The sequence below is a fragment of the Vespa velutina genome, chromosome 6 (genome assembly GCF_912470025.1).
Source record: "Vespa velutina chromosome 6, iVesVel2.1, whole genome shotgun sequence".
Taxonomy (NCBI): Eukaryota; Metazoa; Arthropoda; class Insecta; order Hymenoptera; family Vespidae; genus Vespa; species Vespa velutina.
In genome coordinates, this window is record NC_062193.1 from 7609388 (window position 1) to 7624387 (window position 15000).

At 31.5% G+C, this 15000-nt stretch overlaps 1 protein-coding gene across 20 annotated transcripts in view; it reads left to right on the forward strand.

Moving 5' to 3' along the window:
- LOC124950128 (trace amine-associated receptor 9) overlaps positions 1-15000 on the forward strand; it is a 74153-nt gene that overhangs the window by 17171 nt on the left and 41982 nt on the right. For 8 of the 20 annotated variants that reach the window (XM_047496404.1, XM_047496401.1, XM_047496422.1 and 5 more), the window contains 2 exons: positions 931-1175; positions 1263-1547. The exons of 5 other annotated variants lie outside the window; for them this stretch is intronic. The gene's annotated coding sequence lies outside the window, so the exon portion shown is untranslated. 7 more of the 20 variants (XM_047496414.1, XM_047496415.1, XM_047496405.1 and 4 more) reach the window with 6 other exon arrangements.

Genomic DNA, 15000 nt, shown 5'->3' on the forward strand with positions numbered 1-15000 from the left:
AATATGATAAATAATGTACGAATTAAAATATACTTAAATTATTATGATTGGAGAAGACCAAAGTCCTATTTTGATATATATCCATTAAAATACATAATCATAATTCTTTTTATCGTATTTCTTTCACGGTACGTAGAACGTTTCTTCTTGAATAGATTTAAGAAATTCTCGATGGAGAAGATTGAGCATGAGATCAATTTCTATTCGTGAGTAATACATGTTCATCTATATTTCAGATATACCCAAATAGACTCTCCTCTCGATCTACTCTCAATTTCGTGTTCTTGGATTTCTCTTGGATAAGAATAATTTAATCAAAATTTAACTACCAAAGAAGTAGATTTTTGATGATGGATATGAATCAAGAAATATATTAATTTCTCGTTAAGAAGTCAAAATTTTATGACATTTCTTTCAAATATTTCAAATTTTGCAGAGATTAAATATATATCTTTCATTCCTCATTTTAAATAAGAAATACCTGATTAGTCATCTAATGTTTTAAATAATTTCATTTTTAAATAGTTGGGATAAAAACGAACGAATGAACGTTCATAGTTTTCTTGCAAGTTAAACATAGCAAAGGATTTGGGATAAAGTTAGAGCATTTCCTAATTACGCGTAAGTGATATTTATTAAAAAAAAAAAAAAAAAAAAAGAAAAATAAAAAAAGAGAAAAATGAAAAATAGAACGGTTAGAGATTGTTTACTTATACAAAGAGACGAATGTTAGTATAAAGTGAAATTTTAAATATTTCAATTTCCTACAAAAGGTATTCCATTCAGGCAACTTCTATTTACACGTAAAAATAATGAACCGGGCGGGCTTCTTTGTTTGATGTACATGTTGTCTACATTTTCTCAAATTCTTCAACTCGTTTCACTGGTCTCATTTCGTAGATATATATATATATATTATGTATGTTGTAGAAAAATCATCATTATTCGTGAGAGAATTTAAGAATGATTGAACGCTCAATATTTGCCATGATGACAATAGAAAATTGCGTGACGATGTACATATTAACGAGACGAGATCCATCTATTTAATCCGGCAAAGAGAAAATTTCCTTGGAGAGAAAACCCGTCGTCGTCAAAGGAATTATTATCTCGGAATACTTTCAACGATCCGTTACTTCCTTTTGGGATAAAGTTTATTTCACCGAACGTTATACGTAAGAGATAGATGATTGTATTAAATAATTTTATTGAACAAATTCTTACTAATAATTTATATCAGTTTCTTCATTGAATCATTTCAGTTACGAAAAATATAACGGGATTCGAAAAATATTCAAAGAGAAAGATAAAAGAGATAAAGAGGGATAGATAAAGATGGAGACAGAAAGAGAGATGTGTTCGTGCTAGTCACGTTGGGTTCTCTTTCTAAAGCACCTTCGATGGATCGCCAGTCGATCAACGAATTATTCGCGCGAGCGATAACCACTACTCCTTCGGGCTATCAGTTTTCGATTAAGGATATTCCTTTGTTCGAACGATTCAACGAGAAAGGAGAATTCGTTGAAGCTGAAGAACTTGATCGACGAGTAGGTATCCTCATTTAATAAATTAAAAGATCATAGTCTCTTTCTTTCTCTCTCTCTCTCTCTCTCTCTCTCTCTTTCTCTGTTTTTTATGGTTTCCTATTTTTTTTTTTTTTTTTTTTTTTTTACTTTCATTCATACCTCCAAGATAGATATTCAGAGTTGTCTGCTTACAAACGATAAAATATTCCTCACATAATTATGTCATTAACCGCATCTGCGGTTATTGCATGCGTGTTGTAAATGCGATTGGCATATGCATACTCGTTATCTATTAAAATAGTATTAACGATGTGGAGATCATCGTTAATAGCATTTTCGTTGATGTCGGATCTCTCATTCTTGATTAATGGAAATGTTTCATTATATATATATATATATATATATATATATTTGCATATATAGGTATTAATTTAATTCGAGCGTATGAACTATGGAGTTTCGAATGATTAACACCAATAATGCGTTAATCATTTAAACGTTAATATCGTATTAATCGATATATACATGAATCGAGATCAAAGTTCAAACGGGGGGTCATCGTTTGTATGTTACACAGACGAACTTGCTTCTTCCGTTCCAAATGACAAAGTTACTTACGTCGGTGTAACGTAACAGTAGATCGTTCGAACGTAAAGTGCCAGGGTAACCTGATTATTTATCGGTGAAAGTTTAGTAGTAGAAGGACGACACCTTCGAGAAAATTCAATGACAAGTTCGAACGTTAGAGTCTTTGGTCGAGTTACAAGAAGACTTGGACGATTCTTTCGAGGAAATCGATAAACGATAATTCGAGGATAAAAAGTGTTCATCAAAAAACATACAAAAAAAAATATATATATATATATGAAGAAAATATAAAGATAATATATAGTATTAATTCGATCAAAAATAAATAAATAAATAAATAAATAAATAAATAAATAAGTAAATAATACGTAATATAAAAACAAACATGCAAAACAAGAAATTGTTCTTTTGTAATCTAAATCGTAAAATAATATCGAAAGTTTTTAAACAAGGCAATATATTTTTAAGTTTACAAAATAATAAATTTTTTTTTTTTTATCTCTCTTCTTTTAATTAAAAAGTTGTGAAGTTTTCGCATCATTGATGGAAAATCTTGCAGAAGCTAATTATTACCACCTCTTGACAAACATAAAATTTCTTTCCTTCCTTCGACGCGTTAAATCTCACGATTCGCTTTTTTTACGAGCCAAGGATCATTCTTACCCTTTTGTTTCGTCTCTTTCTCTCTCTCTCTCTCTCTCTCTCTCTCTTTTTTTTGAGAGAAAAGATCCTCTTGCTATGAATTTTTCTTTGTTTCTTCAAGGAAGAAAATCATAATCGTTCGAATGAGAAAATATATATATATATATATTTTTTTTTTTAATTTTTAGATATTACGTATGATTTATGTTATCACGCTATAAATAATTCATAAGTATATGTAATTGCCTGTTCGTATGTATGTACTCTTTAAAAAATGAAAATTCGATCAAGATACTTTATCGTATCTTTCTTTCGATATTCGTGTAAGATCACAAAAGAGAAAGAGAGAAAGAGAGAAACAGAGAGAGAGAGAGAGAGGGAGGGAGGGAGGGGTGGGCATTCGTATATCCTCGAGCAATAGCTTTTAAATCGGATGAACGAATAGCAAACGAAACTTGGTTTCTCTAGATAGCCGTCGAACGTTTTAGGATGAGCCTGACAAGTGGATTTCTTTTTATCCGTCGAGAGATGTAGTACTTGGTAGGAATATATTTGTTCTCTGTGTGAATCGTTGGTTGACCAATGCTTAACTTTTACTACTTACTATTATATACCACCATTCCAATCGAATATGTGAGATATGTAATGTACTTGCCGTATGTACGTATATATATATATATATATATATATATATATATATATATATATATATTCAATATAGATATAAAAGTATCGTAGATATGAATTTTTATAGATATTAGAATTGAAAACGTTCAAGTTTTGACGTTAATCGTGCGGATATTAAATATTTTATGATTGATAGTATCGAGTTAGTACGAGTATAACGCTCACACAGGCCAAGGTAAATGATAAGAAAAATCTATAACTTGAGTTAATCTTCTTGCCAATTCGTCTTTTTCTTTTTCTTTTCTTTTTTTTTCTTTCTTTTTTTTTTTTTTTCTATATCAAGAATTGTTACGTCTTTTCTTCTCGAAAAGAAAATCTATTTTATGCTATTAGTCGAGTCGAAGGAGATAAGGAAATAACATTTGTTCGTAACTTGAGTTCATTTAATTCGATACGCCATTGTTGTTACGTATACTATCATACACGTGAATGTATTTAATATATATATATATATTAACTCGTCGTTAACGCGTGTTCTTTGTTAAAGTTTCATGATTTTCTACAAACTCTACTAACTTTCGTTTGAGGAATTTATCGGCGGATATCGGCCAGACTCGGCGTCTCGTTAAAGTTCAATAAATATTATCTAACGTTTCGCGTGCACAGACGTGAATTATAAAGACCGAAAGGAAGAACCTGAAGAGTATAAAGAAAAGAACAAAGAAATAGAATAGCCGTAAGAAATAGAATGGAGATATAGCGGTGGAGGTTCGAGAAAAAGTACGTCGATGATAAAAAGGAGTAATTCGAATGAGATTAGTGACAATGGGCGGCGATATCGTTAAGAGAGAAAAAAACTTTGGAATGAGAGAGAATTAAGTCGCCTCGAAGAAAATAGACTTTGCATTGCAATAACGCGCGGGAAAGTCGAAAAAAAAAGGAAAAAAAAAAAAAAGAGAAAAAGAAGAAAAAAAAGAAATAAATAAATAACAAAATAAAGATAAAGAAAGAAAGAAAAAAGGGACGAAAAGAAAATAAAGTTAAACGTTATCCAGGTTCAAAGGGGTTCTTTCAGTTGCATTTTTTTATAATGAAAGTATTTTTTTTTTAGCTTTCTCTCTCTCTCTCTCTCTCTCTCTGTAAATATAATTTCATTGTTTCGTAGTTCTATCTATCTCACTTTCTCTCTCTCTCTCTCTCTCTCTCTCTCTCTTTCTCTTTTTCTTTTTCTCTTTTTCTCTCTCTTTCTCTTTTTTTCTCTTTCGAGGGAAAACCCTTTGCGTAAATCACGCAAGCTCGCTGTTTTTCGCTGTACCTTTTTCTTTTCTTCTCTTCTCTTCTCTTCTCTTTCTTTCTTTCTTCCTTCCTTCCTTCTTCTTCGTTTTTTTCTTTTTTTTTTTTTTTTTGTTCATTTTGATTTTACAGTACATAACAAAGCTTAACCTTTTCGCAGCGTTGCACGTGACGGTCGCTTTGCAGTGTTAATGTACGCGAGTACGTTCCCGTTAGAGAGTATTTTCGCTTTCAAAGTTTTTAGATATATTTTTTCTCTCCGAGTTACATCTATAGAAGCGCGCACGCGCTCGTTCTGTTTAACATCCATTCAATGGTATTGAATCGTATGCGCAGAGTATTCTATCTATTGAGAGGCGAGAAAGGGTAGAGGAGAAGGAGAAGGAGAACGAGGAGGAGGAAATGGTAAAAAAAAAAAAAAAAAAGAAAAAAAAAGAAAGAAAGGAAAAAGTATAGGAAAGAAAGACAGAGAAAAGAGAAGGTACGGATATTCGAAGGACGTCATTGAACGGGCCCCGTTTATAAAATGAAATGTATCCTCGATTCCCTTTTATCTTTTTTTTTTTTTTTTCACGCTAACGAGTTTTATCTTCTCCTTGCAAATGATCCCCGCTTTTTCGATTTCTTCTTCGTTACATTTCACGTGTTACGATCGATTCCTTCTTTTCTTTATTCTTTTTTTTTTTTTTGTTTTTTTTCTCTCTTTTGCTTTTACTCTATTTTCAATGATCGATTTTCGATATTTCTCTTTCTATCTCTATCTCTATTTCTATCTCTATCTTTGATTTTTATTTTTCTTCCTCAATCTTTGACTTAATTTAAACTTAATACTCAAAAGGTAAAAATTATATCTATCAAGATTTATTTTTATTTTGTTCGTTTTAACGTGTAAGAGAGATGACATTTTGAAAATTTATCTCTATATTGTTTTAATACTCCGCTTATTTGTTCTTTCCAATTTTGTCTTTATTGTTATAAATGATGTTTTGTTTATCTTTGTATTTGGTTTTCAGAAATTTCTTTATTTCTCTCTCTCTCTCTCTCTCTCTCTCTCTCGTTTTTCCTTTTTCTATGAATTGTTAAAAAATACTATCTTATTTTTTATTCAACCATTCGAATTTCTCTCATTGCTCGCTTCGTTCCTTCATTCGTTCGACGTTCGCTTATTTCTCGTACGAATGGTCATAAATTCTCTGTTGGGTTATCGTCAACGATGCGTATCTTTTATAGTACGATACTCCAAAGAATTTCAAATGTATTCGCCGGTGTTCGCGAGTGCATTGAGAAAAATTGAAAATGTGCCACTTTAACTCAGTGAGCCACGCATCGTTCACTTCATCGAACGTTTTAACTTCATCGATGACCGGCTCGTTTGTATTGGCACTTCAACGCTATGAGCATCTACGATCGTTCAAGAGATTTTTATCAGCTTTAGCCATTTTCTTTTACTATATTTTTTAAAGCTTGAACAATACGAATCGATCGGCCACGAATTTCTTTTCAACTATATATATATATTCATTTTCATAGGTTCGTTGTTTGTTTATAATATTGTATCGAAATATACACTCGATATTACTCGATATCGAAAATCGGGATTTTAAATCGTTATTATATTAATTTTACAAATTAAAAATATCCATTTTATATTTGAACGTGTATCAATTGCAAATAGGATCGATGAAATGACAAAAATTATTTTCTATCGTTAAATGGCATATAAAAATGTGCAAGAAATCGTACCAAACTAGACACGTAAATGGAAATGAGATACAAAAGACGAGATGATAAGATAATACTTTACGTTTGTATCATTCACGATTTATCGCGAGTACAATCAATGCATAAAAGTGTAAGCAATAAAATCGAGTATATGATAATAAGGGAATATAGAATCATAAAGCCTTTTCATTCAAGCCTTTATTATTTTTTTCCTTACGTACGCAATACTATTATACGCGATAATAAATTTAATATCGTCGAAAATATACGTTTATAATTAAAAGCGAAATTAATTACGAAGTAGAGAAGTACTGTCGGATTAGAATTAATTCTAAATAACTTGACTTTCGTACGATATATAAATGGACCTGTTAGAAATGTAGATTATTATGAGGAATGACTTCTTTCGTAAATGCATACAATCTCTCCTATGTAATAAAACAGCATAGACGTATATAGAATTTATTATTCCTTATATAATAATTAGAAATAAGAAAATAGAATAAAAGATTAATTAAAATTAAGAGAGAAATAGAATGAAGAATAGATTATAAATAATAAGGGAATGCATACTATGTATAGATATATATACATCTTAAATAATAAGACGGAGCACACGTACACACACACACACATATATTAAACTTCCAACATTTTATTGTGCAATTCATACGAGTATTGTTAAGTTGTTATTGTTCGTAACTCGAAAAGTTCTTGCAGCAGCACCGCGACACGGATCTTTCTCCTTAGACGACTTTCCGTGCCTTATCGCGTTTGTCTACGGATCTCTCTCACTCTTATAAAGTCTCTTGAAGACCGTTGTTGAAAATTTGCGATCCATCCCATTGCTTTCTCTTTTTTTTTTTTTTTTTTTTTTTTCGCGTCCTCGGCCTCACTTTTTGTCGATCTGAGAAAATCAGCTTGATAAAAGTCTACCGGTTACTGTTCTGGTTATACGATCTATAAATGTAATCTGCATAATTTACGCCACATACACTAGCATTCCTTTAGATTTATTCAAAATCTTAGAGAATTTTCTTTTTTTTTTTTTTTTTTTAATTTTTCTTTTTTTTTTTTTTTTATTTTTTTTTTTTTCTTTTTTTTTTTTTTTTTTTTTTTTTTTTTTTTTACAATTTTTATACAATTGCATTTTATTTTTTAAACCATAAAAAATTTTATAAAACTACGAGGTAAACGCGTAATGATTACACTTAAATAATATACTAATCTAATGTAATTTAATTTAATTAAGTAAAGAAAAAAAAAAAAAAAGAGAAAGAAAAAAAAAATTGGAAAGATTTAAACGGATAAAACTTTTCAGAATGCACGTCAATTGAATTGTTTTTCTCTAATCGAATTTTTTTTTCCCTAATCGAAATGAATAGAATAGAATTCGTTTTGGATTAAGCGAATGGCAGAGTTACGTTTCTCTCTATCAATTCGAGATTATTCAATCATGACTAATAATGAAAAGAGAGAAGAGATGTTCCATCGAGCAAAGCTTTCTACGGCAATTAGAGATAAATTGTTGCACGTGTTGCGTATTGCATAAATAAATATAATAAACACATATATTTATATTATCGCAAAGTGCACACTCTTTTGCGTATTCTCTATGTGTCTATACAAAACGAAATGCTTTTCCTTTTATGATATATCAAGTTACAATTATATATCGTTCGTTTTACGATTATTTCATCAATGTAAATGTTATTGCATCGCCATAGATCTGGTGTCTACTTCAAAGTTCATTAAATAGAATATATTACGCGATGTTATCTATCATATCGCTCTTTATTTTATACATATGCAAAATCAAAAAGAGTTTACTTTCTATTACATCAATTACGATGTACCTACCGATATCGATAATTAATAGAAGATAACGACCACGTTAATTACTCTCTTAGCGGGTCGATCTCTTAACGAACGAAATCGAGTAAGTACTTACGTTACAATTCTCTTCGCTATAGATTTAATTCTCAAGCTTGAATTTTCTACATCATCTTCGTCGACTCGTTCAGCCATTAATGATCACTAACGGTATTCATTAACGATATTCATTATCAACATTCTTATACGTTAATAATATATATTGATTTCATACGTAACACGTAAATGTAATATTTTAACGATGGTACGTGGTGAAAAAAAAATGATAGATACGTAAGAGGAGTTGATCCACTTTTACATCCTTCTTTCCCTATGTAATACATCGATATTTGTATTCACGCAATGGTTTGGATATCTTCCAATAAGTATCTTTCTAACATTGTCGAAAAATATTTTTCCAAGGGTCCGTCGAGGTCAACCGGATTTCCTCTTGTGGAAAACTTTTATGGTACGCGTAAAGATCTAATCCGACTTTTGAAACTTCTTTAAAGTCTAATCCTGAAAGGTTTACGATATAGTCCATGTGTAACGTCTTGGTGTTTTTTCTCTTTTTTTCGTTCATATCCAAAAGGTTTAAAATATCGATTTTCACTTAAAAAAAAAAAAAAAAAAAAAAAAAAAAAAAAAAAAAAAAAAAAAAAATTACAAATTCTGCATCTTAATAATTGCATTCTCTATGAAACAGCTGCGATAAATATTATATTTCTTTCTGAAAATCTAAGCAAATTTTATTTGAAACATTTGTTTATAAAACCAATAGGATCAAAGATGTTTGACCATATAATTTCAAATGAGACATATATATATATATATATATATATATATATATATATATATTTATTGTGTAAATATGTGTATATATACAAGTGCATTTTACAAGTAACTATATTCTGTATATGTTGGAAAAGTACACGTGTTGTAATAAATCCGACATGTAGAATGGGAATGTATTCTGAACACGTGTAACGTACGTATTCCCTCGTATACCGCAAATTTTGTACTCTCGTAAGAATATTCTTCACTTGAACACACGAAGAACATTATTACTTGGAAAGTGTACTTCTAAAGTTTCAAGAAAATTTATTACAAATAAATGATACTTGATATAATTCATTGATATTTATTTTAAAGGGTGATGTGCCATTAGAAATACTTTACTAGTTATCTTATAGTACTATAAGAAATTTAATTGCATTTCGATTGAAAACAAATTTCAATTGTAGATTTTAATGAATGGAATGAACAAAAATTTTTGTCGACGATCGATATCTCAGAGAAAATTAATTAAGACCTTCTTTTATTTTTATTTTTTTTTTTTTTTCTTCTTCTTAAGACGTTGATTTTTAATTTCGATATACAGCGTATCCGCGCCGTTGATTTTAGGATCTGAAAATTTAGAGGTATCATATGAATACATTAAACGATATGTAACAATTTTTATTGCGAATTCTCATCTCCGTTCTCACGGGTTTCGCTCTATTACCTGGGAATTAACCTACATTCTCAGTACGCTAACGACGGCCCTCAATTTTCTGGCGTTATCATCGTACGTGAGAGAAATCCCTTGATGCTCGCGTTGGGTCGTCACAGAATTTACTCGATACTCATGCCAAAACCTCGCCCAATACTTTTTTATTTCTCGAACACTTCAGGATATGACGTTATGTCGAAGGTCATCGTGCTTGATTTTCCACTCGGTCCGAGTAACATCGAAGTAATCTCGATTCGAGTCGATAATATTTCTATACGATGTTGCTTCCAGTTGACATTTGTCCTTGATATATATATATATATATATCTATATATATATATATATATATATATATATATATATAGATATATATATATTTATATATTTATCCAATATATTAATCATTTTCGTAATTATAATTTTGTTTATTTTATTTTCATTGTAGAAGATGATTTATAGAATGGTACGATTGGTTGATTAAATGGCAAATTTCTTAACAACTTTCTCTCTTCAATTGTCTTTTAGATGAAATTAAAAATTTTTTTTAAATGATTTTATTTGAGGTATTATATCTTCTGTGAATGAGTAAAATAATAATGCAGTATTTTCTCTATAAATAAAAGATGACTTATTAGTCGTACGATTTAATCTCTATTGAGATTAAATCTCAAAAATCGTAAACATTTTTGAATGAATTTCCTTGTATTGAAAAGAAAATGTCTTTCGAAGGAAAATCATAGAGTTTCATTGAAATTCCTTAAAATTACAGCGAAATGTTGATAGTTATATGATTGTCATATCGGGTGCAGTAAAGGGCCGTCGGGAAATATTCCATTTTGCTTTGGTACACAATGGTCGTACTTTCGAATATCGTCGAGACCGCTCGACAATGCGTCACATCTTCCGTAAATATTTCTCTCGGTCTCGGTGACACACGCGATTTGATTTCGGATGCAGTAGATACTACGTTACTATCGTATAAAGAGAGAGAAACAGAGAGAGAGAGAGAGAGAGAGAGAGATAAAGAGACAGACGGAGTACATAGTTGAGAGTTTTTTATTGACTTGGAATCTTTTTGTATGATTTTTACGTTATAAAATATCGAACAACAACAAAGGATAAACAAAAGTCTTTTTGATGTAGTATGAGAACTTTAAAGATCATATTTTTTGTTCTCTTTTTCAGAAAGAATATTACCCAATTGTAGAAAATATTTTCGATATGAACAAAATTGCTAGTTGAAGCATAAAGAACTCTTGGTTTATAGGGATTGTTCATGCGAGCTATGAGTTAAGAGAGCAAGTACTATTTCTAGCGAGCTAAGCCAAGTGATCTTTTGGTTTTCCTTTTGGATTTGAGAATAAGTGCAATGTAAGGGTATGCCGTTCCTACTATCGAGAAGGTTCATTTCTTGGACAACGGAATACTCCTTTTATGTGGTCTTTCTTTCGCCTGTATGTATATATATATATATGTGTGTGTGTGTGTGTGTGTGTGTGTGCACGTGCACGTGCGTGCATGTATGTATGAATTTCTGAATATGTGTATGTACGTAGGTATGTGTATACTACGTACTCATTCGAATTCGAGGCAATGCAGTCGAGTGGAGTTCGCTGTGCGTTCGGAATTCTCGGTCGTTCCTTTTGAAATCGATCTCTCGCACCATCTTTTCACATCCTTCGTATTTTCTTCAGAATTTCATTCGTCCCTTTCAATTTTCTTTTCTTCATTTTTCTTTTTCTCTCTGTCTCTGGTTTACTCGTTTCGCAGTCAGAACATGTTGACGGGTAAAAAACTAAAAAAATGACGGAAGAAATTGCATTCTATGAATTCAAGATTAAATCACATTCTAATAGACTTGAAGAAAGAGAGTATTTAACCCTAGTTGTGCACTTGAGATGCGCTACATCTCAGGCACTTTGAACAGCTGTCATTTATATGGAATGAATAATTTTGACTCCAAAAAAAAAAAAAAAAAAAAAAAACAACTACTAACATTTTCTTTGAAACCTCGGAAATAATAATCAGTAGGTTTGAAAATGCATCTTCAATTCTGTCATTATAAAAAATAAAGATGGTCTAAACAACTAGAGCTAATGTCGGATAGAATTTGATTACAAATATTTATTTATTAAAAATTATCGTTTTTAGAAATTCGACGTTCAAAGAAATCAATTTTTCCACATTATTCGTAAAAAAGAGTTTGATTGTAGTTTTTTTTCTTTTTTTTTTTTTTTTTTTTTTTTTTTTTTAATCGAAATCTGTTCGTCCTATTGAGAATAGAATCGTGCGGAAATATTGTGTAAAAAACGTTTAAGACATTCATTTTCCTCAAAAACATTGGAGCCAGAGGATATATTTGGGTGTAAAGAGTACTGAAAAGTGCTTTTGGTATAGCAAAAGAGAATAGAAGTACTATAAGAGATAACAAATGAGAATCTCGCGAAAAACGAACGAGCTTTACTTTTTTATCTGAGGTAAAAAAAGTCCGCAGAACGTGGAAAAATCGCTTATTTTCGATCGCGTCGTCGGCTTATATGTTACCGTCACAATTACTCATCGTTATCTTCTTGCCACGTTCTCGGTTACGCCGTAACGGATATAAATCATCTAGTTTTACGTTGAAATCGTACATTTAATAATTTCATTGAAATATTCGAGCAAATTTTTGAGAATTACCAAATAACAAATTCAAATGATTCGCGACTTACATCGAAAAGGTCGACCATGTTTCTTCTCGGTTAACTGTATTTCCTTCGTAAAGTTAACAAAATGGAAAAAATTCGAGGGAGAGGGCGGGGAATGGGGAGGAGAAAAGTTCGTAAAGAAACGAGCGATAAAAAAGAAGAGAAGACAAGGAAAAAAAGAAAGAAAAAAAGGGACCGGGGGGAAAAGAGAAATTTCTGATTCAGTAATAACTGAAAGACGATCGTTGAGAGGGAAAGTGTTATGAGGGAAGTTTCAGGATGTCAACGACCGAAAAAAGAAGTAACCAAGGAAGACGTATATCGAAAGGGATATAGCACAGCCTTCATTTCGCCATTAGGTCCAGCTATCTTCAAACGTCATTACGTCGGAACGTCGTTCGAAATAGAGCTAGTCCTTTAAACCTACCACTCTCTCGTTCGAAGCAACCATTGCGCGATGCAACTTCGTTGATGGACCGAAAACGGCTTGAAATTGGAATGAGGTTTTTGGTAAGGGATGTAGTAGCTAGAAAGGAGCTGAGGTTGAAGGTATCTTGAAGCATTAACCCGTTGTGGCTTCTAACGTTTTACTCCATTACACTCGGCGAGCACGAGGAATCTGGTTGAGAGGTTGAAAAAAAAAGAAAAAGAAAAAGAAAAAAAAAAAAAGATAAAGAAAAAAAATTCGTCTATCCCTCTTTCTCTCGGTCTCTCTTTTCCAAAGAGTCATTCACGAAAAATCCTAATTTCGCCATCTAAATGCATCCGGCGCCATTGCGGTTAAATCGTCGCGACACTTCCGAGTAGTTCGTGCTGTCGAGGTTGGTTCCTCTCCGGTAGTTTCTGATATAATAAAGCCATTCCTAACTTAATCCTCTTCCTCTTCCTCTCTTTCTCTCTCTCTCTTTCTCTCTCTCTCTCTCTCTCTCTCTCTCTCTTCCTTCTCTCCCTTCTTTACCTCTCTTAGCTAGCTTAGATCTTTCCGCAAGTCTTCTTCTGTCGCTCATTAAAGCACCAACGAGGATCGAGAGTTCTTCGTTCCTCTTTCCGCTTTCGAGTACTAGAGTCTTAGCCGATCGATCCCTTCGCGGTATCCGAAGATGCGGTCGTGTATCGAATATGAGAGATTTCAGTTCGAATCAATCCACGTTCAACAAAGTGGAAAAAGAATAGGATGGAATAAAAAAGAAGGAGAGAGAGAGAGAGAGAGAGAGAGAGAGAAAGAAAGAACTTCTTGAGTGATCAGGTTTGTGGAACACGGAGAGTGGTTCGAAAGTCGACTCGAACGAATAGCTTCGTCATTTTAATTTTGATGGATCACGATAACGCGTTGTTGCATTTTTGGTGGGTAAATATTCGATTTAAGGATGAACGTCACGTACCAGTCATACGTCATACTTCGAGCTGCCATAGTATTTCTTTTTGTAATTACATCGAGTTCGACATTGCTATACGAGTTTGTTTAACTATAGTATATGGCGAACATCGAACGATTAAAATTATGTTGACTTATCGTCGATTTCAATTCTGTGTTCTGTACTTCCTGGTCTCTCTCTCTCTCTCTCTCTCTCTCTCTCTCTCTTTTTCCTTCTCTTTCCATATTGCTAGATACGTTACATTTTTTCCAAAGCACTCGATTTTACGGTATCATTTTACGATCTTTTTTTGGTTTCATTTTTCCCACTGACGAACAAAATTGTTCTTTTTTTTTTTTCTCTCTCTCTTTTCGTTTTGAAGAAACATACTCACTAGTGAAACGTTACCCGTTTGAAAAAATAACATGGACCAGGAGCTGGATTCATTCGCGTTGTATCATATTTGTTTAAATCCTATTGCCTATACGCGTTTAATTTTCTATCAATATATCGATAAATGAAAATATTAAAATTCTTAGCGTATTTTTGACGACGAGTCAGATTCGTTAATAAGTTTGAAGAAATATATAGGAAATTTAAACTTTCAAGATACTTCCTTATTTTTAGATAAAACTTGCTGATTGAAAAGTATGTGCAGAAAAGAATTAAATTGGATCTACAGTGAAAAAATTAAATCGGTATATTACGGGTTAAGGATATTTTTCTCTTTTATTCCTCGTTAAAGAGCTACGGATGAAGATTTCTCATTACCAATAGTGATAATAATAAAGCAGAGAAATAATATTTTACGATACTTATGTCTATTATCATAACTATTCCAGTATAATACGTACGAAAAGATTTTACATACATATTTTCACGTTATAATTAATTCGAATAAAACATAAGAATCGTAAGAATTCGTCTGCTCGTTTAAACAAGGATCGTTACGTTCTTCGTAGAAATGCGTACCTTATGTAGATTAAAACATTTTCTTTTTTTTTTTTTTTCTTTTTTTTCTTTCCTTTTTTTTCTTTTTCTTTTTTTTTTTTTTTTTTTGCTCTTCCTCTTGCTTCTTTGTTAGCAGAAATTTTCCTTTTCCGTGTCTGTATACGTATGAACGTCAAAGCGAACATTTTTGTTAATTCACACGCGACTAAGAATAATGCGCTTGAAAAAAAAAAAAAAAAAAAGAA